Raw genomic sequence first — 21294 nt, 5'->3', positions numbered from 1 at the left:
CCATTCTTTAATGATTCTTGACCCTAGAAACAAAATGTATTAGCACTCTCAGATTTTGCACAGTAGTGCTAAATGGGGCATGTAATGTACTAATTTAGTGCCTCTTTAGCATAATCACAACCTACATGCACAGCTACATTTCCTTGGCAGGCAGCTTTTACAAGACCTGCAAAGAACTTACGTAGGACATTTCACCCTATCATTCATTTCACTGATGCCTGGAAATCAATATATGTGATTTTTTTTTTCCTAGTCCTATCTTTCTCCACAAAAAAGCATAAAATCATCCATTGATCTTTATGGGGTGATTAAAATGCCAAAAATTCCATGCTTTTCGCTACCTGCAATGGGGGGGAGGTATCTGGCTCTACTTGGTGTTTAACCTGTGAATCTAAAAGCCCACAAAAATAAATACTGCTTTCTAGAAGTAAGGGGTCAATGAGAATAAACTGCAGTGGCCAAAGGCTATATTTAGCATACCTCTTTAATGGAAGCACACGATAAATATTCCTGATAACATTAAATTTTTTTTGAAAAATACAGTTTCCAAGAGCATCATCCTAAAAATATATGTTTAGCAATGACCTGACTGTCCCATTCACAAGGAGAGCAGCCTGAAAGGTGAAAGAATTCTGCTTGGTGACTACCAGCTCCTCCTACACGGGGTTTGCCATGCAATCAGTCCTTCCTACACCTCTCTGCATATGTGCAGCTCTCTCTGGCCTGGGAGCTCAGGCAGTCCCTGCCCGCAGCCCCGCAGGGGACGATACGGGATGACAGAGCCATGTGGGGGAAACAACACACAAACAAAGAGAGCTGGCACAGGAAACAGGCTGGATTTGTGCTTCCAGGCAAAGGTGTGAAGCTCCATATCTCCTTCTGCTCCTTGAGTGTCTCAGCACTGCTGGAGTTGTTCAGCCAATTAGCATGGCCAATCCCTGTCTAAATGTTTTTATTTCCATGTGTAGGCTACACTTAAGAGAGAAAAGCCTGGAGCTGTGCCAGAATCTTTCCAGAAATTCAGGAAAATTCAGGAAAAGGAATTGGGATTGTTGAATAAAATAGTCTGTGCTGATGTTGGAGTTCCTAAGGCAGGCCAGGTGCTCTTCCCTCCACCACAAGCAAACAGTGCACCAGAGAGGCTCTGTCTGCAAGGAGCACCTTGCAGGGCTGGGATCCAGTCCAGCACCTGAAATGACAAATTTAAGGTCTGCTCTCAGTTATTCTGGTGAGGACCCAAAGAACAGGCCAGATTACTACATTACCTTGTATTTCTGCTGTAGGACTGAATGCTTGAGCAATGATGCAGAATGTAAGACAGCTTGGGTGAAAAACTTGAGTCCGGTCGCCATCTTAGATAAGCTTCTGACTTCTAGGAAGGGTCATATGTGCTCAAGGCACCCAGCACTGACCAGTATGTGATTGATATCCATTCTTAGGGCATGATGAGTTGCTCCAGCTATGTCTGTCTTTTCTTAGCCTGTCATTCCCACAAATATTCAAGATTAGGTCTTTGGATGCAGGAACATTTGTGGGATTTGAAGTCAGCAATCCAATTTGTAGTAGAAATTTCCTGTATTCCATTAATGCCATTCCCAAACTGCAAAAATACAGCACCCAATTGTTACATCTGAAACTCCTGAGCAGCATTATTAACAAAAAGTTAGCAAGCAATCAGAGGTTGAAATTGCTACATCTTCTTTTAATAACAAGTACGGAGAAATTGCCTATCCAAAGATAACCCACAAAGAGTAAAATGTATTCTGTGTTGATCAAGTAGCATTTTTTCTTTCCTCTCCAAGAACACTTAATTTTTAGACTTAATTACATAAACTTTTATGGACTATAAGGAGAGTTTTTGTAATAGTTACTAAACAAATTAATATCAAAATAATAATTAAGTAGTGCTGCCTTGTGATATGCACAAATACAGATGACCATTGCTGTGGAGGTGGAAATTTACTGATGTTTATTCTGCTCTGAACAGAGCCGAATCTGTCTACTCCAATTAAGACCCTGTTTTCATATGTTAAATGTTTAGGGTGATGGCTGTATCATACTGTCTGCAAGCCTTGAAATGCATCTGAGCCTGAGGACTCTTCAAGACACTGATGTCTGCTCAGCAGGTTGGGACCCTTGTTAGTAGGTGAGTGGGGAATGCAAGCTCTCCACCAATATTTGAGAATGGAGTTGAAGGCTGCAACTCAGCTTCATGGACCCCAACACCTTGTGTTGAAATGACAGGCTCTGGTGTTACCTGGAGGCCAATGTGAGGCATGAGGCCCTCCAAGAAGATGGGGAAGAGTTGTGCTGTAAGCTGGATTATCAGATGTGTCTTTTGGGTCCACAGATTGCAGAGTCCCAACTGTGGTTCACTGGCCCTCTGGTTCACCAGAGGAAACTCACAAGCCACATATTTGGGATGAGGTTTTTTGATAATGTTCTCTCCCTTGTAGCACCATCTTGGAGATTTCAGTACCTTTGTCAAAAAGAAGCTCTGCTTTTTGTGTAGCTGAACTCTGTCTTGGTCTTATCAACCTGACTCAAACCTAATTTGCTTGCCAGTCCTCTCTCTACTGCAGCCTTCACCAGCAGATGGTGGCACCAGCTTCAGTCAGTGGTAAACAAGTACACTGAGATGTGGGTGACCAGGAAGGCACTCTGAAATCCTATAGCCAGCCCAGGAAAGTGCCTGTCCCCTGTTGCTGGTGTCCTGGCTTTCAAGGTGAAGGTGGGAGGGTACAGAGAAGCACCAGGACTATGGATGATGTTCTCTTCTAGCAGCACTTAGAGTCTTGCAAGTACTTGGTCTGATCCTGGGCCCAGCCCAGGGAAATGCTCAGAGCATCTGGTACTGGAACAAGCTGTTACTTTGCATTGGAAAATTATGTGTGCATTGGCAGCTTTTTGTTGATCTGGGCAGTAGGAGCTGAGACCTGTTCTCAGCAGAGATTACTCAGTGCCAGTCCATGTATGGAGACATCAGCCATCACTCACCACAATGCTGAACTCTTTTTTTAAGGAAAAAGTGATTCTTTTGCATGTGTGCTATTTATTTGGGAAACCTGGATGTGATTTCTATGAACTGTTCCAAGTGCATTCCTGTAACTATTTAGGGTGGCAGAAACAATATCCTGGGAGGCTCCAAGATCCCCTGGCTGATGCAGCAGATCCCTTAGGAGACAGAGAAGTGTAGGGAGAAGCAGCTCTTCTTGCTCTCAGTGAGTGTCAGTGGCAACCAAAGCTGAACCTATTGAGCTCTTACTGCAGTCAGCCCTGCCTGTTCCCTCCAAGCTTCCAGGCTCAGCCCTGTCCCAACACCTGCAGCCCAAAGAGGTGGGTGCCCTGCACCCTGTCTTGGGTGACATGTCCCACGGGTGCTTTCAGCAGCTCCTATATTTTTTTGTGACAACAGAGGGCACCAGCGGCCCTTGCTAATACCGGGCTCTGCCCTGCCTGGCTCTCTGAGGTGTGCAGAGCTGCTCAGGGCACTTTTGGACACCTGTGGGAGGAAGCAGCCTGCACACCAGACCCACCCTACTCCTCGGGTTTTGGTAGATGGATGTGATAGGGATGGTGGCTCGGTCACACTGGGCTTGCGTGGGTGTTGGTGGTACCACACCAGTGCCAAGAGTGATAGTTTGGATGCTGGCGGTGAAGGTGTGTGTCAGCACAGTGCACAGGCATGGTGGGGAGCAGGGTGAGCTGGCACCCAGGAAGGCACCTGTGAGCCTTTTTGAATCCTCAAAGGTCATTCTATACATCCATCCCAGTGGGGCCCGATCCTGCCATCTGCACTCAAGCAGAAGCCACTGGAATGTAGGAATTTGAGATTAATCAATGGTGCAGATCAGAGCCTGGGACTGAACCTCCCCTGCATTACACCCAAATTCAGCCTCACTGACGGCTGTGTAACACATGAGATTTGCCTACAGCAAAGCCTGCAGGGACAGCCCTGAGCTAGCTTCAAGCTGCTTCACTCCAGCACTGATGCCAGAATTGGAAGGAGCCCACAGCAGACTGGCTTCTTCAGCGTAAAATCTCCAGCAAATCTCAGCTGCTGAGATCTTTGGCTGACAGTACCAAAGTCTGTTGTTTTAGAGGTAAGTCCTACAAAGGGGGGGGGGGCAATCTGCACATACTCCCACTCCATGCAGTAGAAATGGGGCTACTTCTAGCCTGCTCTGCCCCCAGCGTGCAGATCCTCTCTCTCCTGTGTTTATCAGGATAAACCCACTTGTGTTTGTCACCGCCACAGGTGCGTTCAACTCCAGGATGCCTGCTGAGGGATGCAGAGAAGTTGAAGCTGTATTTGTTATTTTCCTGAAGCACAGCAGGTAAGCATCAGGGGCTTGTAGTGCTAGTCCACTGCTTTTGATCACTATATTACATGTCAAAATAACCAGGGAGTAAAGCAACAAAATACAGGCACAAGTACTCCAGATGAACAGCCCCTTCAGCAGAACATCCTGATTTACCACTTTAGTGAAAGCAGAAACAGGCAGTGACTTTTATTCTTGCTTTCTTCCATGCGGTGCTGGGACAGAGTTCATCTCTGCTCTGGTTTGTGGGATGCTTTTTCTTTGTTTCATCTTAATTTGTGTGAGAAAGATGAAGGGAGAAAAACACAATGACCGAAGTGAAAGGGCTTTGAGCGAAGAAGCAATATGTCACTCAGTACTGTAAATGTCCCCCAACCTAATGATATTACCAGGACTACTTGCAAGAGTGAGAGCTCCTCAATTTAATCCCTTGAGTAAGGGTTGAATGCTGAGTAGATGGATCCTGCCAGGATCATAGCACCATATGAACCACAACCTAAACTCTGTACTGGAGCCCCAGCCTCTTCAGTCCTGCAAATCTGATATATCTTGCTTATTGCAGCTGGTCTATTTGCATACCAGAAGATTTACTCACACAAGCATAGCACATTGAATGTTCTGTTTATCCACAGCCTAAAAACATGAAGGTCCCAAGTTTCTTCCACTGCCAGGGGACATGTGAAAGCTTTGAGCACATGCTATGGAGATAAGTAGAGACATATGCTTTATGCCAGGCCAAGATGTTTTTATAAAGAGTTTCTGGCCACGTCTGGTAAAACATTTAATAACTTTTCTGCCAGCAGCCAAAAGGCAGTCAAATATTTAAAAGCAGTAATAAAAGTTCCTGTGTGACTCAGAGCCCTACAGAAATCCTGCTAGTGAATTTCCCCATGGTAGCCTGCAGGACTAGATGCAAAAAAAATACCACAGAACTCTGCTGGTATGAAGTATTTTTTAACAAGTCCTTGGAAGTGGCACGAAATGTCCCTGCAAAGCCCCTGAAACCAGTTCCCAGGCTGCGTGCAGCCTAAACAGCAATTCTAGTATTTTTTCTTTAATTACTGTAGTCGCAAATCCTATTTTACTCCTAGGAAATCACAGAGGGACCGGTTCCAGGGTGACCTTTAAGTAGCATCTCACTTCCTTATAGAAGAATATTCATGACTGTGTATTCCTTTAACCTGCAATCCAGCAAACTCCAATGTCTGTACCACAGATGGAGCAAAGCACTGCCCAGCCATGTGTATGGCCTGGGCTCAACTCTCCACTCTCCCTTCTTGCAGAGATCTGCTCCTGTGTAGTTCTAATGAAGTGCCTCTTCTTTCCTTTCAGAGCCCTCAGATGATCCCTTTCTGCTTGGAAACTTCAGTGAGACCCTGGGCTTTTTTGGAAATGTATCTCATTAAGAGCCAAGGCCACAGAAGTTTCCCTGCTAATTCTTCCTGCTGCTGAAGCCCTGTCAGGAACAAGCATGCCCTGGTTTGGCTCTGCTGTGGGCAGCAGTGCTGGGGGGCCTGGGGCAGGGCAGGCACAGGTATCTCACAGCAGTTCATTCTTGACCTGAGGTTGGTAGATGAAGACATTCACCCTGCTCTTGCTCACCCACAAGGAGTGATGCTGATGTGCTGATGTTGGGAAGCAGAGGAGGAGTGATACTTCTGGCACCTGCCTAGCAGGTTGTGTGCTTGGGTACACTGCTGTCTCTATGTCTCTGTGCTGAAGCAGAGCTAGTTTGTCTCTTATAGAGTTTTGCAGTATAGGTCTGGTTTGAGTGCTCTTCCCTTGAGCACAAGGAGCTGATCTGGGAGCCCTTCTTGGACTGAATCCTCCCTCCCCACCCTAGGACCTTGCCATTTCTCTTCCGGCTGAAAATCTCCTTGGAGCTACTTGTGTTTCTTTGGCATTTTCAGTGCTTCTGACTGCCAAAATGGGAAGGAGAATCTCTCCACACCAGAACATCAGGAAATGTTTTACTTAGACTTGGCAGTTGGTGGGAAAGATAAGTCTTTCTCAGAGCTGCTTTGCAGATCCCCCACAGCCACACTTTGCCAGTGTGACAGCATCCATGTAGGATGGGAGACCTCACCAGAGAGGATTTGAGCTAAGCAGGATCAGCCTCACACAGATGTGTTGCTACCTGCTGGCTGCCCAGTCTCTTGGCAGAGATGCACCCATGTCCTAATTGCCCATGCTGTGCTGCAAGGTAGCTGCAACACCCTCCTCTTCTTGCAGAGTAAAGCATGATACAACCTGCCTAGGCTGTTTGTTGTAAACCTGTGATCTTTAAAACAACCTGCAGGCTCTCTGGGGGATGGAAAATGGGTTTTCTGCCTCTGGGCCTACAGAGGGGGCCTGTGGACCACAGGATGGGTGGTGTGGCCAAGCTTCTGGCCAACCAGCTGGAAAAAAGCAAGGGGCTTCAGTACTCAGGGCAGCAGACAGTTTCTCCTTCCCTGTGGCCTGTGGCCTTCTCTCAGGCAGAGAGTTCGGCTCCCACAGCCTGTCTGGCCAGTGGCCATCCCCCCAGCATGTCCAAACTCCAAAGACGTGCCCGTGGCAGGCTGCTTGGAACAGGGTAGAGGGGAGAGACAGAGGAGTGTCTGGTTACCCACCTCAGCCTCCTCCCTCTCTCCTCTCCAGGGCGGGAGGTCTGCCCTTCAGGGTGTCAGAAGACACTCTTCCAGGGGGCATTTGACAGGATATATTTATGACCAGCCTGTTACGGCTTGTTGCGTATTTGGGTAACACTTGGGGAAAATGCTGTCAACAACTGCATGCTTCTCTCTTCAGAAACCCCAAAGTGCCTTTTCTAGTCTCAGATGGCTGCTATAATTCAGCACTGCCAGTGGCTGAGGGAGTTGCTGGGTTTCCAGGGCCAGCCTTCCCTCCCAGCATTGGGATGCCTGCACACAGCCCAGCTCAGGGTCACTTCTTCCCAGCATGGTTCACGTCAGCATGGGCTTATTGTTCATGGGTGTGATATCCAGCAGAGCAGCAAACAAAAGTGAGGTCCTTCCACCTTCAGATCATCACAGGATCTGTTGGGCAATTTTATGCACAAGATGATAGTGCAGCCCTGAGGCTTTTCTCTTAGGTCCTCACTGGTGCAATGCCTGGCTGTTACATCACACCCTCATGTCATAGGGTCATGTTTCCAGAGGGGGCATGATACATAGGGTACATAGGCTAAGTAGGGCTCCCAGATTAGCTCCAAGTTTGTCATCTTCTGTTTAAAATCATGCAAATCTGTGATAGCGCTGGTGATCCCTACAGCTGTTTCTGGATGCCCACATATTGCTCCTGGTGAATCATACCCTGAAAGCATACCCTAGCACAGCTAGCATGGTGCAAAGCTGGCTTTTTGTAGGTGAGGAAAAACCCTCTGTTTGCCTGCCAGGTGCTTCAAGGAAAGCTGAGGTGGACATGAGCAATGGAGCAGCTTGCAAGTATGCAGCACTGAGAAGACAGTGTGTTTCCATTCCCCCATCCTCAGCATCCAACCTGGGAGCACCGGATGGTGTCATGGATGGCTGCACAGTTGTGTTGGTCATCTTTTGCTGATGGGATGTAAAGATGCTGATGTTTCATGTCTAGTGGGGAGTTCATATTCCACAGCAGCCTGCAGGGCTGTGGTGATTCATGGGGAGCAAAAAAACTACTCTTATCTTCAGGGAGAAAACTGCTGGGCTTCAGCTTTCAAAGCCCACGGTTCAGTGGAATTACAGGTTCAAATCCTGAGAGGGTAAAACAAGGTCTGTCTTCCTCTGAGATGAATGGAGTGTCATGCAGTAAATTGTCTATGATTCTCTTTGTTAGATGCTGTGTTACTTTGAAAACGGCAACGTGACAAATCTTGGCTTGCTTCAAAATAAATAACTGCATCATTTATCAAAAAAGTTTGCTTTCAGAAATGTCACCACTCTTCTAAGGCATCAGAGACTTCTGGAAGTGAAGGACTCCAGAAGAACACAAGATGCCCCTTTTCTTTTCTTACTCTATTTTATTTGACATTTCACTTTGTTTTGCTAATTTGAAATCCCCCCAAGAGGAGTGATCCCATGGCATGTCCCAGCAGACTTGGTGGTGTGGGGTAGTCGGGTACATGTGCTGCCTGTCTTGCCCCCAAGGAGGCAGTGACAGGCACAGTTGTTTGCCTCATCCTTACTGCCTGCTATTGCCCCCTTTGCAGGAGGAGCTCCGAGATCATTCTTCTCCCCCTGGCAGCAGACATGACCCATCAAACCCATTCTCACATGACCCATTCTCACTTTTGTAGTGGAAGAAACGGCTTCTTGGGTGGCAGCAAAATTGTGGTGTCAGGACTGGTGAATAAAGAGCATGTTTCTGCCTACTTAGCTGAGAGGACACATACAGACCACTGAGATCAGCTGGAGCATGAGGTCCTGTGGTCATTTCTTACAGACCGATTTTGTAAAGCAGCATGCTGTGTGTAGAACTGCATGCAATGCAGGTATGCTGCTCCAACCAGGCACCTGTCAAAAGCAAGTACTGTCACAAGGTAATCCTCCTCAAAACTTCTACAGGGAGAGTTATATGCAGAGAAGTCTGGCAAGGCAGGGAAACAGTTTTGAAATTCAATATTTCTCTTCTATTAAAGTTATCTTTGGTGCTCAACTATTTCCACACACTTCTTGTCTAAGACAGAATATAATGCACCAGATGACATGTCAAAAAGCAGCCACTGTACTCAACATGGTCAACAGTAATTTGTTTTATAGCATGTGCAACAGCATCTAATTTTGTTCTTGGCATAGCAAGCATTGCTTGTGTCCAGCCAGTACCTTACTAACTTTTTATAAACAGATGAAGCAGGAAATATTGTAAGCTGCTTTTATGTCATCTCTGAGATGTCCTTGGTGCTTTGCAAATGCCTGGGAGTCCTTCATAGCAGGCGGGAATTGGCATCCCCTGTTTACACATGGGAAAACTGAAGTAAAAGGGTTTATGGGTCCTGTTTCCAAAAGCGCTCACTAGCTTTTTGGTGCCAAACTGTGAGAGTTTTTAATGTTCTGGCATGTGTGCAGAACAAAGAGCAACTGTTCACTGGTTTAACTGGTTTGACTTGTATACAGCTCCATTGAAAAGGTACCTTAGTGTAAAGCCTGTGTAGTGCAGTCAAGAAGCAGATGTTCCCTCCATCCTTGTTACCCATTGGGTCTGGATTTTAGAAGTGCCCCAGTCGAAGTCAACAGTGTTTGCAGTGTCCAGTGCCTCTGAAAGCCAGGCCAGGTGTTAGATCAAATGTCTGGAGCTGAGTGTGTAACATTTTTTCGGATGTGCTGCTCAGTGACTTTTTTCCAGACAGATGTGGGAAGTCTGTGGTAGAGCTGAGAACAGAGCCTGTTCCTGTGCTGTGAAAGGCCATGCATCTGACAAGACACAGGCACAGCCCTACAGAGTAAATGTTGTGATTTCCTGGCTAGAGCTGAATGACACCCGACAGTTGCAGCTGGGTTTTTTTCACTGTGGCCAGAACCTCTGAAATTCAACAGGAGTAATTTGGTGCTTAATTTTGGGTCAGTTGTGCCAGTGCAACTTTGTACTTGTGTTTCTGTGTGCAGTTCAGTTACAGGATAGCCCTACTGGAGGATAATCAGGTAGAAAGACTCAGGGACCTGGTGAGACACAGGTGAAAAGTGTATCCTAGGGTTGAGCTTAGTACCAGATTGCACAAAAGAGTATTTTACACTGGGAGTCATCTGTTGATTCCAATAGCTTGTAATAAGCTGCTTCCTAAACTGGACAATGGAGTGAGGACTGGTCTACAGATGGATGATATATACTGTGGCTTTGCTTGTTTGGTTCAGTTGCCCAGAAGAATCACTCATTTCTTTCTTTTCTAACTCATTAATTGAGCTTATCCATGGTGGGAGAGCTTGTCATATTCTATGGCTGAACATCACATCCTCTGTCAGTGCTGGCTTCATGGTAAACCCTGAGCACACTGCTGGGACTTGTGATGCTGGGCAATGCCTCACTGGCCTCTCTGCAGCCGGGCAGCCCTTGTCAGGGATGGTCACACCACTGTGCTGTTGACTGCATGGGCAGCTCCCTGCTGCTCTGTCTTTTCAGTGTTTGGATGAGTGCAGATTTTTATGGCTTGCTATTTTGCTTTCTCAATAAATTCCCTTGTATTTGTTTAAAATGTGCTGTTTCCATAGGTTGCACCTGCTCCCAAGGATGCTAGCCAAGGGTAAACCTGGAGAAGGCACAAAGCCATCACCACAAGTGCAGTCTCCATGGGAAATGCAAGCAGATATATCTATACATGTAATAAAATTCCAGAATCTGGGTGCCTGCTGTGTTTCCCTGCTCTGGAATGTGGCAAGGAGCACCCAGCCTCTGAGAGCAAAGAGGGCCCCGGTCTCTAGAGCAATGAGACAGCTTGGACAGCTGAGCTCCCTAGAAGGAGAAGTTGAAACCACATCTCAGCAGCTCCTCTGCCAGTACAGGTCAGGAACTGTGGCTTTTCTTGAGTAAAATTTCTGTTAGGCTTAATTTTCATTTCTGTTTTGAAAAATGCTAAATATTGAGCTGTCATTTGGCAAAAAGTAGCAAGAAGAATTTTAGACTGAAAAGTACAACTTTTCATTTAGAAGGGAAACTGGGAAATTTTTTTAGCAAAATCACTCCTGTGGAAAAAGGTTGTGGAAGAACATCCTGGCTGAAAGTCTTTCAGCTATCTACCATTAGAAGCAGGTGAAAACTCCTCAGACCCTTCCTCCTTTGAATATGCAGGATTTTCTGTAGCAGAAGGCTGAATCTTTCATTTGTGGTGAAAGCCTCCATTTTTTTTTTCTTATTTGCTTTTTTGATTGATATTACCATCACTGAAACATGTAAATGCAATAAGTTTGGGTGAAACTCTAGTCGAAACAGGGCAGGGAACAATCATGGGCTGGCAAGAGGCTGGAATCTGTGACCTAATCAGCCATTTCCCTCTCTAATTGCTATGATTCTACAGCTTAAAGAATTACACAACGTGTATTTTAGTTGGAACAAGACACTATTATTGAGTAAAGTGCATAATAATTGTGTTTCAGGAGGTGAAATAAACGTCTATCACCAGGCACTTTAATCCATCATTGTACTTTGCTAAATTACTGAAATTGCACTACATTCAATACTAAAATTGCCTGTAATAAAGTGATTGCTGAACTGACACTCACAAAAAGATGTCTAGTACCTACATTTGTTTTCCTAATTGACAATTTTAGGCTTCAATCTAGTGAGGTAGGAGCACCCACAGCCCTTATTTCAGTTGACAGGAGTGGAGGGCACATAGCCCCTTGCAGAGGCAGAGTCTTTTTACACCAAAGGATCCTTCCTGCATAAAGTACATCTGTTTTCCTATAGTTTTCAAGTCCTTGCTTAGGTCACTGAATAGATCCTATTGCCTACATTTACAAAAATGTTAGGTTTTGATACAAGCCCTTCTTGTAATGATATGCCATTTGCTTATATTGCTCTGCAATTTCTTCACTGACCATTCACTATTTAATACCACATTTTGCAGGCTTGGAGAAGTGACTTGGCCAAGAAGATATAGCATGATGGAAAAAGTAAAAAGACATGTTCTGTGTTTTGGATCTCCAATGGAACTTTAGAGACACCCAGGACTTTTGTTGCTTCTTTGTCTTCCAGTCCCATCACCTTGCAGGGTCATGGTCAGCAAAATGCAAAACTAAAAATTAGAGCTCTTGGTTTCAGCTCCTGGATGTGACTTTTACATCTGGCCCACCTAGAAGAAAATTACCTGTTTGTTCTTGATAGCACTCTAAAGATATTAACAAACTGTACAGTTAACTGATGGTGAGCTAAACTTGATTGTTGTTTGGTTTTTTTTTAATTTAGCTTGTGTATGTGGTGATATGCTGGGGAGAATACATAGAAAATTATATCATTTTGCAAGGGTGTATAACTCTTTTCTCATGAGACTGATTTAACAGCTGAGGAAATACCTGTTTTGTATAAGGGAAAACATTTTGTGGTAACATGGAAATGATGATTTGATTATAGTTTTAAAGAATTTTATTACTGACTCCTGTCCTTGGAAAATTGACTTGTTTTCTGAAGACCAAAACCCTTTTTTCCTTCTCAGGGGTGTTCCCAGCCTGGCTCTGAACTGGTCTTTAAGAGATTTAATTGCAACATATGAGAATTTCTCTTTGGAAAAGAAACACATGCTTCATCCAGGAAACACTGAATGTAAGTCCTCTCTTTATGTTTCCATGGCCGCATCCAGAGGGATGAAATCTTTCTTCATGGCAGGTGGCATAGTCTGTAGGGTCTACTGACTCTCTTAACAGAGTATCAAACACTCTTATAGATATTTTTTCAGCTTTTTCTATACATCAAAAGAGATGTGAATGTCTCCTTCAGCAGCAGTCACTACATAACATATTCACATACAGCAAGGTCTATTAAAAAGTTTCAATAAGCTAAGCAAATATGAGGAATTCTGATGGGAAGGAATTAAAGCCATCCATTTTTCCTTCCAAAATAAATATGTGAGTTAATCTGAAAAAGTGTAGAGTGCCAAATATCCATCCTATGTGCTAAAGTGACTCATAGCCAAACCAGACAGTTTTATAATGCGATTTCTTTACTTGTTCTGGAAATGGATAGCTTCCAAGTGACACTTACAAAACAATTAGCTGTTCAAGGATAATTAGATTTGTATGAAAATGTAAAGATAAGCGATTTAGCTGTGATCTCAGCTGGAAAGTGACTGAGTGTGGTGGGCCATGCTCTACTGTAAAAATCCCCTTTCTTTTACTAAATAGCACTTTTGCTGAAATGTGCTAGAACCAAGCAAGTAACTGCTCCCTTGACTTTCATTGCTAGGATGACAGGAGACTGATTTGTATCATTAGAGATCCTTACTGATGGCCAGGGTGCTTTGCATATAAATGAGACCTAACCTGAACAGCTGTTCAGCTGGTGGATGTGAAGGATTTGCTGGATCAGGTCCCCACTCACCACCAGTCTCCAAGGGAACTCCACTCTGGACTACAGGAAAACATGTAATATTTCATAACTACGTGCCTGCAACGTGGGCAGGGGGCAGAGGTTGGACACTCACATTGCCAACAAAAATCCCAAAATCTTTTTACATTTTTAAGTTAAAATGCTTGGTTTTCAGTCTTGCTCTCTGCCTTGAAATTATCATGGTGGAAGAGTGAAGTGTGTTTTTACAATCTGTGTGTTGCATAGACCTGTGTCAGTGCTCTGAGAGATGATGCTATCTGTAAATAGAGGTACAGACCCAGCCAGCTTGACCTCTGTCATGCCCAGGGCAGCCAGGCTTTGCCTGCCAGCCTAAGCACAGTTCTGGAAGTTTGTGTGCACCCTCTGTGCCTCTACAGTGCCAAGGCAGTTGCATGGAGAGGGACAGTACTGACAGCATAGCAAAGGGTCTTCTGCTGCCTCCACAATCCATGCATCTCCAAATTGCCAGGGGTCAGGAGAGGCAGTGGGAAGCTAGGAGAGCCTTTTGGGAGGGGTGGGGGGCGGGGAGGTCTGTGTCTCTGTCCCTCTAGTGCCTGTTTGTATCTGTCCATGGGTTGTCCTCCATCGAGGTGTTTCTCCTTGTGTTCCTCTTCACTAGTCCTTTCTGTGGTGTTGTCCACATGTTTCTCCTTGAAGTGAACTCTTCTCTGCTTCTGCAAACACACTATGTGGAGGAAGTAGGAGAAAATGTGAGAAAATGTGATGATGACCCCAGCCTTACTTGAGCTGTGTAGGAAGGCCCCTTAGGAAAACTTTTTTGTTGTTGTTGTTATATTTTCAGCTTTGTTCCCAAATCCCCCAGGGGCCTGGCTAAGACTGGTAGGCAGCCAAGCCTTGAGTGACTATTCATCTGCCTGAACCCTCCCTAAAGATCTGCTTGTCTGTGGAGCAAATCACATTGTCAAAGGTGTTGTTAATGTATGCTAGAGGTAAGAGTAGCTCTCAGCCCTGGGGAGATCCAGAGAGTTTTGAGACAGTTCGGATCCTTGACTAAAGCACCACGGAAACATATATCTCAAGAGCAGAAGTGGTGGTGTTCTAAAATCCAAGGACTAGAAAACGTGCACTCTGTATAATGACAGAGGTATCACTGCCAGTGGTCAGATTCAGAAAAATACTTAGCCGGCTTTCAAGAAAGCATTTGTAATTTTGGGTGTACAGGCCTGTAAAAATGTTTGATCTCCTGGCAATGCAGACACATGCACACAAAACATCTTGGACTTGGAGGGATGCTTTCACACTGCTTATTCATCCAACAGCACCGTGATCCCATTGGCTATGTAATAAATCACTAATGAGATGAAGGTTCTGGGATGAAATCAGGCACCCGGCTCCTATGTAATGAGTGTTAAATGTAGAGCTACTGGTGGCAAAATCCTTCAGATGCTGTTTATTGTGGAGGCTGAGCATCCTCCTTTCCTGAGTGTGGTTGGTTTTATCTCTAGGTTAAGAGGGTGTTGAGATGCCAGATGGAAGAAGAAGCTGTTTGGCTTTCAGAGCTTTGTTTACTTATATAGGGCCTAACAAACATGGTTGTTAAGGCCCCCTAGGAGGTCTTTCTTATGAAGCTAGGGGCTATTGGATTAGGCAAATGAGAGCCAGAGATTTGCCTAATAGCTTGTCGGGCCATGAGGGATTAAACTCTTGGGCTGGTGTAAACTTGTGGGACAGAGGTTCTGTGGCATGGGTCTCTTCTTAGCCGTGGATAAATGCCTTGTCAACGTGGGTTAATCTTGTTTGCCTTGTCTTCCATAACGCTGCATTACAGGACACAACCTACGTTAGTTCAATCACTGTTGGAATTGAATTGTAGGCTCTTGTTTCACACGTGCGCCTCCTCCGTTGCCCAGCACTTTCAGCATTACAGGGGTCAGTGATTAACAGTAATTTTTATCTTACGTTTGTTCAAGCTGCTGAAATAGTTGCTCCTCTAGGACCAAAGGTTCAATTGCTAGGGGCTAAGGAAAGTCCCTCTGGGAGGCCCTCTCTGCTGCCCATGTGCTACACACTCCTTTTTCAAACAGGGCTGTTAACTGTGTCACTGCCTCTTCAGATAACCCAGATTCCCTGCCCCTATCACTGTGCTTGCTTGTCATTATGCTGTGCTCAAGGCAGCACTGGAATGGCACTCTGTGATGCCTGCAGGACATACCCAGACACCACCTTACTCGTACTCTGACACCTTTCATTTGATTAAAAGTGGGAGTCACTGGTGACTGCCCTCCAAAGCAAGTGGGCAGTTAGCAGTGGGCCTGAAGTGCCAGAGCTGCCAAGGGATTCTAAAGAAAGTGGATATGGGACCCCTCTCCTTCCAGGTGCCTTCACCTTGGTCTGATGGAGTTGAGGGCTGTGCACATGCAATGTTTGTAGAGCATCCTGGCTTCTGCAGCACCTTTGTTAGGCTAGGTTTGCTCCCAGGGTACAGCCCATCTTTGTCTCATTATGGTGTAGGGTCCATCCCATCCAGCCCCAGGTTTATCACACATTTTAGATGTCTTCCTCACTCCGTATTTTCCTCCTGTCCTCCCTACAAGTACACCAAGAGCCCGGAAGCTCTGGGTACAACACAGGAGCTGGAGTCTGAAGACCTGCAGCCGCTGGGGACACTTAGCCCTGAATCTTACCCTATGGATGCGTGTCAGAGCTTGAGGGAGCTGGGAAAATTCACTGCATTGCATCCCAGCGTCTGGAGTGATCCTCCCCCAGTCAATTAGCATCTGCAAGGCGCTGGAGGGGACAGTGCAGGCGGGAAGAACTCAAGCTCTTTTGTCCCACAATGGGCGGCATCTTGCTTAGTTGTGCAAATTGCCCCTGAGCTCTGGGGGGCTGTAAGCCCAAATTGCTTCTCAAAAAGCACAGGGCTGACCCCCCAGCACAGCCCCTCGCCCTGCTCTGGGTGGGTGGCAGAGCCCCAGGGAGCAGGGTGGACAGGAACAGCGAGTGCCGGCAGGGCTGGGGGAGCAGGTGACAACTTCCCATCGGCAGTGGCAGGGGAAAGGTGGCCTTGTATGCATGTGCTGATGGCAGCCACCTGGGCTCAAAAACTGCAGAGGTGGGAGTGTGAAAAAGTGCCCTGGCTCTTGTCCATGATACCTTCCCTTGCCCATCAAAGAAAAGCTGCATGTGCCAAAAGCATTGTAAATAGAGACCTGGCTGGCTGATCCTTTATAACACATCCCCAAGACACCATCAGGTCCTCCTGGATAGATAGAAAGGGAAGCAGAACAGTGAGGTATTGTGGGGGCAATAGTGAGGCCCTCATCAGCTGTACAATGTGGTCACTTGGGCCACCCAGAGAGTGCTGGGCCAGGTCAGGCCCTGGGGCTTTCCCAGCTGTCCCACTGCATGGAATACCTGCCATCCACTTCTCTGTCTTCCTTACCTATAGGGACTGGAAAGTTCTGAGTTGCCATGTGAGCACAGAGGGGAGAAGCTCTTTGGAGGGGGTGTATAATGGAGAATTTCCCCTCTGTTCTGCAGACCTCCCTTACCTCTCTGACTCTGCTTTTTGCACACCACAGCACCCACCCCTGGGCAAGATTGAACCTGGGAACAAAAAGCTGGCCAGCACAGAGCCCAAAGCACACCAAGGAATCCGTGATACAGTCTCAGAAGAGCCTGTGCAAGCTTGTAAATTGTGGAGTGGGACCTGGTAGAAAGCAGCACAGACTACCTCCAAAGGTCTGGGACTGAAACAGTGAGACATAAGGTTCACCCTGCACATGCATTACTGCCTGCACTCCTTTGTGCTACAGCTTAGTTACTGCTGACCCAGGCGAGTGGCTTGGGACAACACAGCTGGAGAACAGGGTTGTACCGGGTGACATTGGTTCTGCTCAGAAAGGTATCACCAGGTTTGGGGCTCCCCTGCTAGCAAGCAAACGCTTTGCTCTGGCTGCAGAGTGAGATGGAAGCTAAGGGAGCCTCCAGCTGCTCCCTGACACAGGCTGGCTTTGCATAGCTCCGGAGACACAGAGGTGCTCTGATGGGGTTTATTACTGCTCTCCACTATCAGACTCCACTAATGAATTCTGCTAATGTGCAAAACCCCGCATGACAAAGAAGCCCTTGATCTTCTTCTACAGCCTTTCTCACCTTTAACCACTGTAGCTGGAGAGTCCTATCTGGGAGAGACAGCACAGCTCAGCAGGTGGCAACAAGTGTATGCTCCTGAGCTAGCTGAGCCTGGGTGCTTCCTCTCCCAAGATCTTACTGCTGGTCTTGCACGAGGAGGGAACATTGCTTTTCACCAGGAGCCAGTTTGTATTTTGACCAGGAGCCCATTTGAATCAAGTTCTTTGGTAGCAGCCCCTGCTTTGCAAGGCAGTCACTGATTTCTGGGTTGAGGCAAAGAGGGCAATTGCTATCTAACTGATGGAGCTGTACATATCACTCATGTTCCCACAGCCATCATTCCTCAAACAAGAAGCTTCTGCCACCCTTCCTTCCTTAGGTACAGGAGCCTTATGGAGCAATGCCTGAGTTTTTTTACAAAACTGACCTTGCAGGGAAGAGGAAAAGAAAGGTGATGGTTCTTGTTTTAGGTAATGGCCATGAAGCTGGGCAGCCCATGGCACGTATCAATAAGAGAAGTCAATGTTTTTCCAGTCTGAGTGCTAGGCTTTGTAGAAAGAATTAAATATGATGCAGAGGACTGCTTATATATTGCCTGTAACTTTTGCCTGTCTTAATTTAAGAGTTTACAAATTGCATGGTCCTGGTCTAACCTTTCTCCCTAGCTATTGAGTATTCAGAAAGTTCTTTGGCCATCTCTACTGTCCAAGTGTCTGTAGAAGAAATACCTTGAGAAGAGAGCCTGTCCATTACTGAATACAGTGGGCTCTTAAGTCTTGCTGTGCCTTTGGAGACCACTTTGTTTTTCAGTTCCTTTTCTTTAATTGCCTCTGTCTTTACTTGTTGGAGTCCAAGTACTTAGGCAAGATGCAAATTTTACATAACAAAAGAGCTTCCTAATAGCTGGCAGAGCATCCTGCTGGTCCCTGTCTCCTGTTGCTGAAAATTAAACAGATGTAAAATTAGGAGCTGAATGTCTCTGCATATGGGGGTCCTAATGCATAGCTGGAGATGAGGGTTTAAGGTGTGCCCATTTCCCATTCCAGGTATACCAATTGAAGAGTTCAAGAAATTATAATCCTTAACAAAACTTTCTCAAAATAATTTTGTGTAAATACTTCAGATCACACTGGATGTTTGTATTTCTGCTCATAGCTTTGCTTGCTTCTCTTGACTGTAGACTCCAGTGAAATCCCTGATCCTTCACTGAGAAATGCTTTTGAATTTTGTCCCATCCCCACCTACACTTTTGGACCCCTACGGGGGACAAACAAACCAAAGGGAAGGTTCACTGCAAGTCAGCAATTTTCCTTCACCAGGAAAAACTTAATGCAATTCAGCATCTGCAGGCCCTAGTGCTGTAGTGCCTTCAGTATCTCATTCTCCTGGATATGGTGTCCAAGCAGAACCAAGTCCTGGTTCAAAGCAACGTACACCACTATTTTCTTCTCTTACCATGCAGTGCCAAGAAACTCTTTGTCTTTACAACAGGCTTCCCAATTGCTTGACTTCATCTTAGGGTGGCAATCACATAAAGAGGCTGATAGTAAGTGAATTTAAATTTTCTCCTGTCTAGCAGCAGACCCTCTTGGGTGAATGGCCAGAGCCTGGGTTTAAAAGCTCACTGCAAAAAGAAGCATCCATGGCTGATTGAGCTCATGGTGTATCCTGTAACTCTGCACTTCTCTGCTCTATTTGAGAGCACTGCATGTTGGGAAACTTTGAGAATTGTAAGTGGAGAAGGAGCCCCATTAATTCCTGTCTAGACTGGCTTCTGAGCCCAGGTTTCAGAGATGAAAGGGCACTTTATTAAGACAGAGCATAAATCCACCCTGCCAACAAGTCCACGTTCCTCTGGATTATTTACACCTCTTTCCCTCCCTCTGGTCATTGCCTGTCCCTATATAATCTACATTAAAGTACTGACAGGATTAAGCCAGTATATCTTAACCTTTAAATATCAGACTCTGTGTGCTTTCATTTCCATTGTGTCACAAAAAAGACTTCATGTTTTTACAGACTGAAAAGAAAAAAGTAGGTGTCTAAGGTAGAGTTTGTTGTTAGTACTGAGAGATAAAATGTGTACTTAGAAGATTTTATTACAATGTGGCCTTTGCCACACCTCCAGCTTCTCTCCCTGATGCATCCTGTCCTCTCATATCACTAAGGACCAGCCAAGGGCTGTATGAATGGGGGCATCTGGGCTCTGAACATCACCTTCTGGCTGAGGGGTAACAGCCCATCTTTCTCATCCAGGACTGTGCCCCCCTGCACTGATGTGCTCAGCTGCCAGAGACAAGGACTGAGGGGTGTGAGGGCATGGACGATTTAGAATGGAGACTGTGAGGAGAGCAGGCTTTTTAACTTCAGAAATCTTGTGAATTCTCTTTGCTCTTGCAGTTTTATTGCTTTATTTTCTGTTATTGCATAATTCCTATAGATTGTCCATGGGAGGGGGGGGTTGTGCTTATGGAAAGAGCCACAGCACTGTGTGACCATAATAGATCCTGTCATCTCATGAGTCCATGAGCTCCCCCACCTTCCCTTACAGCCAGGCCATGAGGAGCAAGCAATGCTTATAGAAAAGAGTCTCAAAGGGACTTTGGCACAAATATATTTTTAGGCTGAAAATGGAAAATGTGCATGCACTGCATGAGTATCTCTACAAGCCCTGGCTCATAGTTCATTTCTAGCATAGGTCCTGCTCAGCCATAGGACTGAGGGTGACAGCAATGTGGAAGAGTGGTGAGGTTGGTGCTGTGCACTGAGATGAAAGGCAGGCAGAGTGCTGATAGCAGTCAGCAATTTTTCTGGCTAATAGGGAAGAGCTGCAGCCTGCAAGAGGACATCCTGGCACTATTGCAGGACTGCAGTTTGTGCTTCCCAAGCGTGTGTGTCACCTGTAGCAGAGAAATATTTTGGCAAGAGGAATCAGTCTGTTTGAAAGAAAGTTGAGGTCATGAGCATACTCTGATGCAGGTCTACATTCCTGTTGCAGTCCCTGTGAGTTTTTACTATTACTTGATATGACCAACAGGGTAACAGTACATGATGATAGAGCTGCACAGTGCTCAGAGCTCTGTGGCTGACAGACATGCTGCAGATTTCAGCACGTTGTAGCAGTGACAGGCTATGGAAAGCAGGAGTACTGTTGAAAGGATACTGTTGCACTTTTGTGCAGCCATACAGAAATCTCCGCAGTGTCAAAGCCTGCTCAAGCCTGTATTTCAGCTGACAGCAGTTACTTGCAATCCTTTCATATTAATTTTCTGTTGCATTTTTAGCAAATGAGCCTAATGGCATGGTCAATTTGAAGTCATTAGTTAGTGTTTACCTAGAGTGAGCTTGAACTCTATAGAAAGGACCATTTGAAGTGTTTCCAAGATTTGCATTCATTTGGCCAAAGAAATCATGATAACTGATTTGTGTCCAGTCCAAAATTACCAGGCTGCTCCACTTTCGATAATCAAGTGCTTGCTTGAACTTAAAAAACTGTTTCCAAACCAAGGTTCAGTCAGATTGCAGAAATATTTCAAATAGATAGACTGAAATAAATCAAAAGCTATTCACATACAGGAAGAAAAAAAATCACTGAATATATTATTCAGCAACTTTCTTATTCATAGAACAGTCACTTTTCTCAGCACTATTAAAGATCAGCACCATCTCCCTGTTCAACGCCCAGCTTTGTCGCTCAGTGCATTGCAGCAATAGCTGGCAGTGCAGGTAAAACACCTTGAGTTTTGCCTTTTTTACTTTACTGTCAAGTTTATTGTTAGATTATTTGGGGCCTCAGTAAACACGTTATTAAATGGTTTCTCTCTTTCCCTTTCTGGAAGCTTTCTCTGAGCTGGAAGAACACAGT

The 21294-nt window shown here is 45.6% G+C and overlaps 1 long non-coding RNA gene across 1 annotated transcript; it reads left to right on the top strand.

Moving 5' to 3' along the window:
• Positions 1-10477: 10477 nt before the first annotated feature.
• LOC139799500 (uncharacterized) lies at positions 10478-13746 on the top strand. The gene is made up of 4 exons (XR_011727310.1): positions 10478-10795; positions 11860-12155; positions 12445-12551; positions 13191-13746. It is a non-coding gene; the product is annotated as an uncharacterized lncRNA (long non-coding RNA).
• The last annotated feature ends 7548 nt before the right edge of the window (positions 13747-21294 follow it).

This window comes from Heliangelus exortis, chromosome 9, assembly GCF_036169615.1.
Source record: "Heliangelus exortis chromosome 9, bHelExo1.hap1, whole genome shotgun sequence".
NCBI lineage: Eukaryota > Metazoa > Chordata > Aves > Apodiformes > Trochilidae > Heliangelus > Heliangelus exortis.
This window is presented reverse-complemented; position numbering and strand designations above follow the sequence as displayed.